The sequence below is a fragment of the Dendrobates tinctorius genome, unplaced genomic scaffold, assembly GCF_039654945.1.
Source record: "Dendrobates tinctorius isolate UK_male_01 unplaced genomic scaffold, ASM3965494v1 ptg000293l, whole genome shotgun sequence".
In the NCBI taxonomy this organism is placed as follows: Eukaryota; Metazoa; Chordata; class Amphibia; order Anura; family Dendrobatidae; genus Dendrobates; species Dendrobates tinctorius.
The window spans coordinates 2573700-2587110 of record NW_027361960.1 but is presented as its reverse complement, the minus strand read 5'-3'; positions in this window follow the sequence as shown (position 1 = coordinate 2587110).

Below are 13411 nucleotides of genomic sequence, written 5' to 3'. Positions count from 1 at the left end.
TTTTACCAAGAAATGTGATTCTTCATTCAAAACCTGATTTTTGCTATTGGGCTCTATTGAATAGTGAATGTTTTGAATTTTCTCCAAAAGTAAAGTAGTTGCAAACTCATGCTTTTAGAGACTTGTTTGGGCTCATGAGAGGAGTAGAAAAACATCAAAAATTTCAGTCCTGCATGATTCTACCAAGAAATGTGTGTTCATTGAAACCACTGGTTTTTGATAGTTTGGGCCCTATTGAATAATGAATGTTTTGAATTTTCTCCAAAAGTAAAGTAGTTGCAAACTCATCCTTTTAGAAACTTGTTTGGGCTGTTGAGAGGAGTAAAAAACCATCAAAAATTTCAATCCTGCATGATTTTACCAAGAAATGTGATTCTTCATTCAAAACCTGATTTTTGCTAATGGGCTCTATTGAATAGTGAATGTTTTGAATTTTCTCCAAAAGTAAAGTAGTTGCAAACTCATGCTTTTAGAGACTTGTTTGGGCTCATGAGAGGAGTAGAAAAACATCAAAAATTTCAGTCCTGCATGATTCTACCAAGAAATGTGTGTTCATTCAAACCTCTGGTTTTTGATAGTTTGGGCCCTATTGAATAATGAATGTTTTGAATTTTCTCCAAAAGTAAAGTAGTTGCAAACTCATCCTTTTAGAAACTTGTTTGGGCTGTTGAGAGGAGTAAAAAACCATCAAAAATTTCAATCCTGCATGATTCTACCAAGAAATGTGATTCTTCATTCAAAACCTGATTTTTGCTATTGGGCTCTATTGAATAATGAATGTTTTGAATTTTCTCCAAAAGTAAAGTAGTTGCAAACTCATGCTTTTAGAGACTTGTTTGGGCTCATGAGAGGAGTAGAAAAACATCAAAAATGTCAGTCCTGCATGATTCTACCAAGAAATGTGTGTTCATTGAAACCGCTGGTTTTTGATAGTTTGGGCCCTATTGAATAATGAATGTTTTGAATTTTCTCCAAAAGTAAAGTAGTTGCAAACTCATCCTTTTAGAAACTTGTTTGGGCTGTTGAGAGGAGTAAAAAACCATCAAAAATTTCAATCCTGCATGATTCTACCAAGAAATGTGATTCTTCATTCAAAACGCTGGTTTTTGCTATTGGGCTCTATTGAATAATGAATGTTTTGAATTTTCTCCAAAAGTAAAGTAGTTGCAAACTCATGCTTTTAGAGACTTGTTTGGGCTCATGAGAGGAGTAGAAAAACATCAAAAATTTCAGTCCTGCATGATTCTACCAAGAAATGTGTGTTCATTGAAACCGCTGGTTTTTGATAGTTTGGGCCCTATTGAATAATGAATGTTTTAAATTTTCTCCAAAAGTAAAGTAGTTGCAAACTCATCCTTTTAGAAACTTGTTTCGGCTGTTGAGAGGAGTAAAAAACCATCAAAAATTTCAATCCTGCATGATTTTACCAAGAAATGTGATTCTTCATTCAAAACCTGATTTTTGCTATTGCGCTCTATTGAATAGTGAATGTTTTGAATTTTCTCCAAAAGTAAAGTAGTTGCAAACTCATGCTTTTAGAGACTTGTTTGGGCTCATGAGAGGAGTAGAAAAACATCAAAAATGTCAGTCCTGCATGATTCTACCAAGAAATGTGTGTTCATTAAAACCGCTGGTTTTTGATAGTTTGGGCCCTATTGAATAATGAATGTTTTGAATTTTCTCCAAAAGTAAAGTAGTTGCAAACTCATCCTTTTAGAAACTTGTTTGGGCTGTTGAGAGGAGTAAAAAACCATCAAAAATTTCAATCCTGCATGATTCTACAAAGAAATGTGATTCTTCATTCAAAACGCTGGTTTTTGCTATTGGGCTCTATTGAATAATGAATGTTTTGAATTTTCTCCAAAAGTAAAGTAGTTGCAAACTCATGCTTTTAGAGACTTGTTTGGGCTCATGAGAGGAGTAGAAAAACATCAAAAATTTCAGTCCTGCATGATTCTACCAAGAAATGTGTGTTCATTGAAACCGCTGGTTTTTGATAGTTTGGGCCCTATTGAATAATGAATGTTTTGAATTTTCTCCAAAAGTAAAGTAGTTGCAAACTCATCCTTTTAGAAACTTGTTTGGGCTGTTGAGAGGAGTAAAAAACCATCAAAAATTTCAATCCTGAATGATTTTACCAAGAAATGTGATTCTTCATTCAAAACCTGATTTTTGCTATTGGGCTCTATTGAATAGTGAATGTTTTGAATTTTCTCCAAAAGTAAAGTAGTTGCAAACTCATGCTTTTAGAGACTTGTTTGGGCTCATGAGAGGAGTAGAAAAATATCAAAAATTTCAGTCCTGCATGATTCTACCAAGAAATGTGTGTTCATTCAAACCGCTGGTTTTTGATAGTTTGGGCCCTATTGAATAATGAATGTTTTGAATTTTCTCCAAAAGTAAAGTAGTTGCAAACTCATCCTTTTAGAAACTTGTTTGGGCTGTTGAGAGGAGTAAAAAACCATCAAAAATTTCAATCCTGCATGATTTTACCAAGAAATGTGATTCTTCATTCAAAACCTGATTTTTGCTATTGGGCTCTATTGAATAGTGAATGTTTTGAATTTTCTCCAAAAGTAAAGTAGTTGCAAACTCATGCTTTTAGAGACTTGTTTGGGCTCATGAGAGGAGTAGAAAAACATCAAAAATTTCAGTCCTGCATGATTCTACCAAGAAATGTGTGTTCATTGAAACCACTGGTTTTTGATAGTTTGGGCCCTATTGAATAATGAATGTTTTGAATTTTCTCCAAAAGTAAAGTAGTTGCAAACTCATCCTTTTAGAAACTTGTTTGGGCTGTTGAGAGGAGTAAAAAACCATCAAAAATTTCAATCCTGCATGATTTTACCAAGAAATGTGATTCTTCATTCAAAACCTGATTTTTGCTAATGGGCTCTATTGAATAGTGAATGTTTTGAATTTTCTCCAAAAGTAAAGTGGTTGCAAACTCATGCTTTTAGAGACTTGTTTGGGCTCATGAGAGGAGTAGAAAAACATCAAAAATTTCAGTCCTGCATGATTCTACCAAGAAATGTGTGTTCATTCAAACCTCTGGTTTTTGATAGTTTGGGCCCTATTGAATAATGAATGTTTTGAATTTTCTCCAAAAGTAAAGTAGTTGCAAACTCATCCTTTTAGAAACTTGTTTGGGCTGTTGAGAGGAGTAAAAAACCATCAAAAATTTCAATCCTGCATGATTCTACCAAGAAATGTGATTCTTCATTCAAAACCTGATTTTTGCTATTGGGCTCTATTGAATAATGAATGTTTTGAATTTTCTCCAAAAGTAAAGTAGTTGCAAACTCATGCTTTTAGAGACTTGTTTGGGCTCATGAGAGGAGTAGAAAAACATCAAAAATGTCAGTCCTGCATGATTCTACCAAGAAATGTGTGTTCATTGAAACCGCTGGTTTTTGATAGTTTGGGCCCTATTGAATAATGAATGTTTTGAATTTTCTCCAAAAGTAAAGTAGTTGCAAACTCATCCTTTTAGAAACTTGTTTGGGCTGTTGAGAGGAGTAAAAAACCATCAAAAATTTCAATCCTGCATGATTCTACCAAGAAATGTGATTCTTCATTCAAAACGCTGGTTTTTGCTATTGGGCTCTATTGAATAATGAATGTTTTGAATTTTCTCCAAAAGTAAAGTAGTTGCAAACTCATGCTTTTAGAGACTTGTTTGGGCTCATGAGAGGAGTAGAAAAACATCAAAAATTTCAGTCCTGCATGATTCTACCAAGAAATGTGTGTTCATTGAAACCGCTGGTTTTTGATAGTTTGGGCCCTATTGAATAATGAATGTTTTAAATTTTCTCCAAAAGTAAAGTAGTTGCAAACTCATCCTTTTAGAAACTTGTTTCGGCTGTTGAGAGGAGTAAAAAACCATCAAAAATTTCAATCCTGCATGATTTTACCAAGAAATGTGATTCTTCATTCAAAACCTGATTTTTGCTATTGCGCTCTATTGAATAGTGAATGTTTTGAATTTTCTCCATTTTCAATGAACTTTATTAAATTTTAAAATATAATAACAGTAATGTCTTCCAATGGGATTCCAATGTAGATGTCACATATGTAATAAATAAAGAAAGAGGGGAGGGGGGGGTTGGGGGAAGGTATGGGAAGGGAAAGAAGTTTGGAATGATTTTTAGTTGTTTTATTGAGACACACAAAGGTCAAACCACGAGGTAAAAGGAAAGAAGGATAAAGGGGGGGAGGGGGAGGGGAAATATAACAGTAATTTTACAATTATGAGATCAGTTGAGATAAACAACTAACAATAACAGTACAATTACCAAAATTGCAGGTACAATAGGAGTAAATTCAAATACAAATTAACCGTTGTTTAATAAAGCAATAATGCGGTTAGGGAGTTGTATATAATAAACAATAACCCTAATAAAATCAAATTGGACTAGGAGTGAATGAGAGAGATCAAAGCTAAGCTAGGAAGTGTTAAAATCTGACCAACATTTCCACCTCTTACAATAAGTCATATAGTAGTTATTAGCGATAGCATGGCTTTTTTCGTATGAATCATGAAGATTCATTTTATCAATGATGTCACTAAGTCTGGGAATTGAGTCTTCTTTCCAAAAGATAGCTATCGCATTTTTGGTTATTAAGAATAAATGGATAACAACGGATCGGTGATGGGGATGAATATCTTCAAGATCCAGGGATAACAAGGCCTTATGTGGAGTTAAAATGATTTTAGTTTTAGTGATCTTGTTAATTAAGTCAGAGATTTCGGACCATAAAGGTCTGATTCTTGAACAATCCCAGAACATGTGGAGTAAACTACCAACTTCACCACAATTCCTCCAGCAATCAGGGGATCTACCAGGAAAGATTTTTGCTAGTTTAAAGGGGGTAAAGTACCATCTAGACAGGATTTTAAAAAATGATTCGTGAAGATTAGCACATATATTAGACGAGTATGTTGATTTTAGTGCTTTAGACCATTGTTGTTGAGTTCTCGAAATGTTGAGGTCCTTTTCCCAGTTGAGCATAAAAGTGGTTTTTTCTGGTGCATTACTAGAATTAAGAAAATCGTAAATATTTCTCGACTTCCAATAGTATTTATTACCGGGATTACATATCAATAAGCTTGTGGAGTCTGTCAGAGAAGTTCTTTTTCTCAAAAGCTTCTTAATAAGTTTCTTTAAGTTAGATAGAAATTGAAAGTCATCAGTAGAAAGATTAAATTTAATTCGGAGTGAATTGTTGCAGAAAAATTGTTTACCATTATGCAAGTCCGCTAGTTTTTTAATACCAACCTTTTCCCAATTTGAAGGAATTTCCTTTTCCAATATTAAACCAAAAGTTTTAAGAGAGATATTTTTAATTTGTTGGTATTTGGAGCCTTTTTTGGTGTGTATTTGAGGTTTGGCTAAGTTTTTCCAAGCTAGTAGTGTGGCTGATGTTGTTGGAGGAAGATGTGATAAGCAATTAAATGATGTCAACCCATCCAAAATCAGTCTTGATAGCGGAGTATTTTTGTTCCAGCATCTTTCTATATCTACCCATATTGGGCAATTATCCTGATTAAACCATGGTAGGGATTGCATTATGAGATTCGAGTAGTAATAATTAACTAAGTTAGGAAGGGCTAAACCTCCTTCAATTTTCCCTCTAGTAAGTGAAAGGAATGCTACTCTAGCTCTTTTTCCATTAGAAACAAATTTGTTTACTAAGGATTGCAATTGTCTGATATATTTAAGGGGAATGGAAAGAGGCAAACACCTGAAAATGTAAAGTATCTTAGGGAGAGTGAGAAGTTTGAAGAGAACTATCCTCCCTACCCACGAAATTTCATGCTTAGAATGAGTATTAAATTCGATTTGAGTACTTTTAATGAGATTCTGCATATTCACTTCAATGGTTTTGGCAAAATTCCTAGTTATGGAGATGCCTAAATACAAAATTGCATCTTTTTCCCATTCGAATTTGGTAATGTTTTTAATACTAGTGATGGTTTCATTGCTAAGGAAAAAATCTAGAATTTTCGATTTCGTGTCATTTATTCTATAAAAGGAGACCCTAGAGAATTTTTCAATAATAGGAAGAACACCTTTAATTGAATCTAGCGGGTTTGAGAGACTTAATATAATATCGTCAGCAAATAATCCTATCTTATATTGTGTCTCACCTATTTGGATGCCCTTGACAAATTGGCTGGATCTAATAGTTTCTGCTAGAGGTTCCATTATTAACGCAAAAAGTAAAGGCGAAAGGGGACATCCTTGTCTAGTACCATTTGTAATCAAAATTTGCTTAGATAGATGGTTATTAGCATATATATTAGCAGAAGGGGACGAATAAAGTGCCATTATTGTATTTATTAGTTTAGAACCGAAACCAAATTTGTTTAGGGTGGCGGTTAAAAATTGCCAATTGACTCTGTCAAAGGCTTTTTCAGCGTCCAGAGCAAGGAGTAATGATGGAATCTTTTTGGTTTTGATATGGTCTATTAAATTAAATATTCTCCTAGTTCCATCGCTAGTTTGTCGACCAGTTATAAAGCCCAATTGATCTCTATGAACTATGTTTGGTAGTATTTTTTTCATTCTTGTAGCGATAATTTTAGAATAAATTTTAACATCGGTATTAATTAGTGATATAGGCCTATAGTTTTTGACAGAATCTAAATCTCCTTTCGGTTTAGGAATTAAGGATATAATGGCCTGCAGCATCTCTTGAGGAAATTTCCCAGTTTCAGAAGCTCTATTAAAAACCCTAGTTAAATACGGAGTCAATAAAGAGGCAAAGGTCAAGTAATAGTCATTTGAAAAACCATCAGGACCCGGTGATTTCTTAGTTTTGAGTGATTTAATGGCCTCAAGTACCTCAAGATCTGAGAAGGGAACCTCAAGAGATGATAATTGTTGATTAGAAAGTTTGGGTAAAGTAAGATGTGTAAGAAACTCATTAATTTTTTGTTTATTTGGTTGTGAAATACTTCGGTCATCTTTAAGATTATATAATGAAGTATAATAGTCAGCAAATTTGTTGACTATATCTGCCGGGTTAACTAGGTGTTCACCGTTATGTTTAATTTTATTGATCCTGTTTTTGATTCTATTCATTTTAAATTTTTGGGCCATAATCTTAGTCGGCTTGTTAAAAGAAGAGTAATAATTCGATTTCATGCTTTTAGCAAATTTTTCATATTCATTAAAAAGGATCGCTCTTAATTTAGTTCTAAGTTTGATAATTTCCAGATGGAGATTTGTGGAGGGATGAGTTAATTTTTTCTGAGTGTCCTCTTTGTGTTTTAATTCTAATTGTATTTTATTTATCTCTGTTTGATTCATTTTTTTATTTTTATAGGAAATATGTATCATCGTACCCCTAACAACTGCCTTATGGGCATTCCAAATTGAAAAAGGGCTCATGCCGTCTGTATCATTTTCTAAAAAAAAATTTGTAATTGACGATTCGATTTCTTTTTTTGAATCAGGCTTGTGTAATAGTGAAGAATTACATCTCCATAATGGGTGATGACTTGTTGCTCTACCTAGTAGAACTTCACATAAAACAGGCGCGTGATCTGAAAAGGTTCTGGGAAGGATCTCGATTTTTTTGAATTTGGAAATGGAAAGGGAATCTGTAATAAAAAGGTCTAATCTAGAAAAGGTTTTATGGACCGATGAATAGTGGGTAAATTCCAGGGAAGAAGTATTAAGACACCTGAAAATGTCTAAATATTCATGATTAATAAGCCAATTACCTAACTCTGGAAAAGCTGATCTGGTGGGAGAAGTGGAATCATAAACACCATTAGGGACAATATTAAAGTCCCCAGCCACAATCAGTGTACCTTTTTTAACCTCCTGTATTTTCTTTTCCAGATTATTAAAGTAGCGCATCTGGCCATCATTAGGCGCATAAACATTAACTAGGGTGGTTAATTGGTTTTCTATCAGACATATTAAAATTAGGTATCTTCCCTCTAAGTCGGAAATCTGTTCAATTATTTCAAAAGAAATTGAATTTTTAATCAAAGTAATCACTCCGGCCTTTTTAGACTCATTTAAAGATTTAAATGAATGTGGGAAATTCTTGTTTTCTAATCCAGGATGCCCTGATTTAGCTAATTTCACTTCCTGGAGACAGATTATGTCTGCTTTGCTTCTTTTGATCTCTCTCCATGTCCAGTACCTTTTAACGGGACTATTTAAACCCCTAACATTGAAAGATAAAATCTTAACCATAAACTAAAAAACAATGAACAAATAAACCGCAACACCAATAGAGGAAGCAACTGCAACTCGCAGATAAGCTTCCAAATGGGGAAAGTTCGTGTATCTCTGTAGGAAGCCTCCCACACGAAAAGAAGAAATTGATATATATATAAATTTTTCTTCAACCCGGAGTCTCTCCTCTTTTATCGATGGAATCAAGAAACTTCATACCCTCCTGTGGAGACAAAATCGAAATCACCCTACCACCCTGGCTAATGAGGAGTTTAGTAGGGAACCCCCACCTGTACATCACGCCTTTCTTCCTTAATAAAGTAGTTACCTCATTAAAGTTTTTTCTTGACTGAATAGTATCTTTAGAGAGGTCCGCAAACGATTTGATATGGTCATAAGGGTGAGGGAGAAGTTTATTAGTTCTTAGGTAATTTAAGAATTTTTCTTTCGTGGAGAAGAAATGGAATCTAAGTATAGTGTCTCTAGGGACATCGGATGGTAAGGATCCAGGGCGAGGGAGTCTATGTATCCTATCAATCATAAGTTCTGGTTCTGGAATAGTTGGCAAGATTTTAATTAATATTTCTTTAACATAATTCTGTAAGCTATTTTGGTTTATCTTTTCTGAAATACCTCTCAATTTTAAGTTGTTTCTTCTACTACGATCCTCGAGATCAGCTAATTTGTTACGTAGAAAAGTAATCTCTTTTTGAGTATCATATTGTTGTTTTTGAAAGGCCTCAGATTTTTTCTCCAGAACCTCTATCTTGGTGACATTTTTATCAATCCTAGTATTAATTGTATCAATTTTAACTTGTAAGCGGTTAGTGTTTTCATCCAAAGTAGATTTTAAAGATCTATTAAGGGCTTGCATTATATCTTTGATATATTGTTCCGAAGCCCCCTTCTCCGAGGCCTGAATATCATCAAGGCCTGTAAGAGTACTTGAGTCCTCACTGACAGAGCTAAAATCTAATCTAGGCCTACATTTATCTGGGCTTTGTATGGGAGAAGCTTCATAAAATTCTTCTTCGTCTGAAAGAACAGAAGGACTCCCTAATTTAGGCTCGTCTCTCTTAGTCTTTCTCTTTACAGTCGTGTCCATCTCTGTTTGGATGATATCTAATTCCTGCATCATATTAGTGTTCCCTTTCTGCCCAATCGAGAATTTAGTACTTTTAGGAGTGGTAGGGGGGCTAATACAGATAGCTTGATCTAGCTCTGTTGAGTCTGATTTATGAGGCTTTTCCTTTAGTTGTTTAGTTTTACTGTTTCTCTGACTCATTATGCCAATGAAAAGGGTATCCCTGTCTAGTAATTATTAGGCCAAGAGTAAATATCAATACCTGTTACAGTTTAAGTGTATCAGAGCAAGTATAGATTAAATAACAGGAAGGATCGGTTTAGATTATCCCCAGTAAGATATACACAAGCCTATTTATAATACAAGATAAGGAAACTATTATATCAAATCCTCAACTAAGACCAAACAAATCACAATAAGTAGAAAAAGACACCACTGCAAAGAAAGACAATTTTGTAAATAACACTTCAGAGTCAAAATCCCTGTAAACAAATGGTCAGAAAACCTGAAGATCCAAAGCAGAGCACTCCAGTCGGGGCACCAGTATCAATCTGTTCCTTCTAATGTAGCTTCGACACCTTGTAAGTCTATTCTATAATATCGTCGATTTACGTGCTGCTCCTCTGCTTTCAGGTCCCACGATGCTCGTTCCCACGACCAGCAGAAACCTCGGCACTTCCTTCTATAAGGTACAGCACTCAGAACCCACGAGCGCACTGCTCTACTGCTGCTCCCAGTCGTAGATCGTTGCTATGGAACTACCACTGAATCGCTCTATCGAGAACAGACCCGTTCGGGGAATCCCCGTATGGAACTCGAACTGACAAGGAATTGCTGCTAAAAGGTCCTCCGCAATACTACTCCACCACTGCTCCTATTAGTATAACAGCCTCAGAGACGTTCACTCACCCACTGCAGAAGACTTTCCAATGGTTGTCACTCAGTCGTGTAGTTATTAAGTCCTTCAAAATGTCCACCGAGTTCCCCAACAAATACGTCAGCCACCACTTCAGACTTTCCGCCCTGTAGATTTTTTGTTGGCACCAAGTCCTATTTATCCTCCAACTTGTTGCTCAGGATTCTTTGGCTTCGCTCCTGGTCTGGACCCACACACACCGAACTCTGTTTTTGATGTTGGACCTCTGATGACAGTTTCTAACAATAAGTTGTTCTCTATAAAGTATCTAATTTGCACTCCAAGACAGGTAACACTCACTGTTTGAATTCGCGCCTTTTTCTTCAGAGATTCCCCTCCTCTCCGCTTGTGCGCGCCGCTGCTGTGAAGAGCAAGCGCGGGAAAGTTTAAATCAATCCACCGTTAGTAAGATCTGCTTCTCCCGCTCTTTTCTTAATGCGTCGCTGGTCTTTTTCCCCGGTAAACCGATCCTCCTCTTCTTCTCCCTTGTCTTTTTATCTAGCAGCGATCTCCTCACCTTTGTCTGGGCGCTCGATTTTAGTGAAGAGCAGAAGTGAAAGAGTCCTCCACCGTTGATCGATCTCCCGCTCTCCTCCCCAAGCGCCGCTGCACTGTCTTCAGATCTCTTCTTCTCAACTTAATTGCCGGCGCCGCTATTTTCACCAGCACTGCAGCGCCGCTGGTCCTCTGATCTTCCGAGGGCCACCGCTGGTCTCCGCAACAAAGTCCTTCTCTTTCAGCTGACTCCCGGGCCGCGAGCCCCCTCTGTTAGTTTTCCCGCCAATTCCCGCAAGTTCACGCAGCTTCTTCTTCTCCTTTGCCTGGGCTTTTCGTTATAATGGAGAGCAGAAGCAGAGATATTCCCGCCGGGTCACTCCACCACTGGTTAATCCCCCGCTCTCCTCCTTAGACGCCGCTGCACTTTCTTCCTTTCTCTTTCTCTGTATTCAGTTGCCGGCACCGCTGTTTTCCCCAGCACTGCTGTGCTGTGTTGCAGGTCCTCTAATCTTCCGAGGGCCACCGCTGGTACCGGCTGCACTGACCTCTTCTTTATGCAGGCTCCCAAGCCCCTGCTGTTTTTAGTTTTCCCGCCAGTATCTTCAGCGTCTCCTCTCTCCTCTGCTTAGCCGCGCCACTGCAGCTGAAGGCAGGCGCGGGAAAAACCTGCTGAGTCACTACACCTCCAGATTCAAAGGGCTGTATCTTGGGAATAATCCAACTTAGAGACTCCAGGAAGGTCTCAAAATATTCCTGGGAACGAGGTCTCTTAAGTCCAATATATTTTTGTGGCAAAATTCTTCTTGTTTGTTTTCTTCGTCGCTTAACAAGGATGGCTTCCTCAGAGCTCAGAGCTCACACAGCCTGCTCCATCGAGCTCCAAGCCACGCCCCTTGAATTTTCTCCAAAAGTAAAGTAGTTGCAAACTCATGCTTTTAGAGACTTGTTTGGGCTCATGAGAGGAGTAGAAAAACATCAAAAATGTCAGTCCTGCATGATTCTACCAAGAAATGTGTGTTCATTAAAACCGCTGGTTTTTGATAGTTTGGGCCCTATTGAATAATGAATGTTTTGAATTTTCTCCAAAAGTAAAGTAGTTGCAAACTCATCCTTTTAGAAACTTGTTTGGGCTGTTGAGAGGAGTAAAAAACCATCAAAAATTTCAATCCTGCATGATTCTACCAAGAAATGTGATTCTTCATTCAAAACGCTGGTTTTTGCTATTGGGCTCTATTGAATAATGAATGTTTTGAATTTTCTCCAAAAGTAAAGTAGTTGCAAACTCATGCTTTTAGAGACTTGTTTGGGCTCATGAGAGGAGTAGAAAAACATCAAAAATTTCAGTCCTGCATGATTCTACCAAGAAATGTGTGTTCATTGAAACCACTGGTTTTTGATAGTTTGGGCCCTATTGAATAATGAATGTTTTGAATTTTCTCCAAAAGTAAAGTAGTTGCAAACTCATCCTTTTAGAAACTTGTTTGGGCTGTTGAGAGGAGTAAAAAACCATCAAAAATTTCAATCCTGAATGATTCTACCAAGAAATGTGATTCTTCATTCAAAACCTGATTTTTGCTATTGGGCTCTATTGAATAGTGAATGTTTTGAATTTTCTCCAAAAGTAAAGTAGTTGCAAACTTATGCTTTTAGAGACTTGTTTGGGCTCATGAGAGGAGTAGAAAAATATCAAAAATTTCAGTCCTGCATGATTCTACCAAGAAATGTGTGTTCATTCAAACCGCTGGTTTTTGATAGTTTGGGCCCTATTGAATAATGAATGTTTTGAATTTTCTCCAAAAGTAAAGTAGTTGCAAACTCATCCTTTTAGAAACTTGTTTGGGCTGTTGAGAGGAGTAAAAAACCATCAAAAATTTCAATCCTGCATGATTTTACCAAGAAATGTGATTCTTCATTCAAAACCTGATTTTTGCTATTGGGCTCTATTGAATAGTGAATGTTTTGAATTTTCTCCAAAAGTAAAGTAGTTGCAAACTCATGCTTTTAGAGACTTGTTTGGGCTCATGAGAGGAGTAGAAAAACATCAAAAATTTCAGTCCTGCATGATTCTACCAAGAAATGTGTGTTCATTGAAACCACTGGTTTTTGATAGTTTGGGCCCTATTGAATAATGAATGTTTTGAATTTTCTAAAAAAGTAAAGTAGTTGCAAACTCATCCTTTTAGAAACTTGTTTGGGCTGTTGAGAGGATTAAAAAACCATCAAAAATTTCAATCCTGCATGATTTTACCAAGAAATGTGATTCTTCATTCAAAACCTGATTTTTGCTATTGGGCTCTATTGAATAGTGAATGTTTTGAATTTTCTCCAAAAGTAAAGGAGTTGCAAACTCATGCTTTTAGAGACTTGTTTGGGCTCATGAGAGGAGTAGAAAAACATCAAAAATTTCAGTCCTGCATGATTCTACCAAGAAATGTGTGTTCATTCAAACCGCTGGTTTTTGATAGTTTGGGCCCTATTGAATAATGAATGTTTTGAATTTTCTCCAAAAGTAAAGTAGTTGCAAACTCATCCTTTTAGAAACTTGTTTGGGCTGTTGAGAGGAGTAAAAAACCATCAAAAATTTCAATTCTGCATGATTCTACCAAGAAATGTGATTCTTCATTCAAAACGCTGGTTTTTGCTATTGGGCTCTATTGAATAATGAATGTTTTGAATTTTCTCCAAAAGTAAAGTAGTTGCAAACTCATGCTTTTA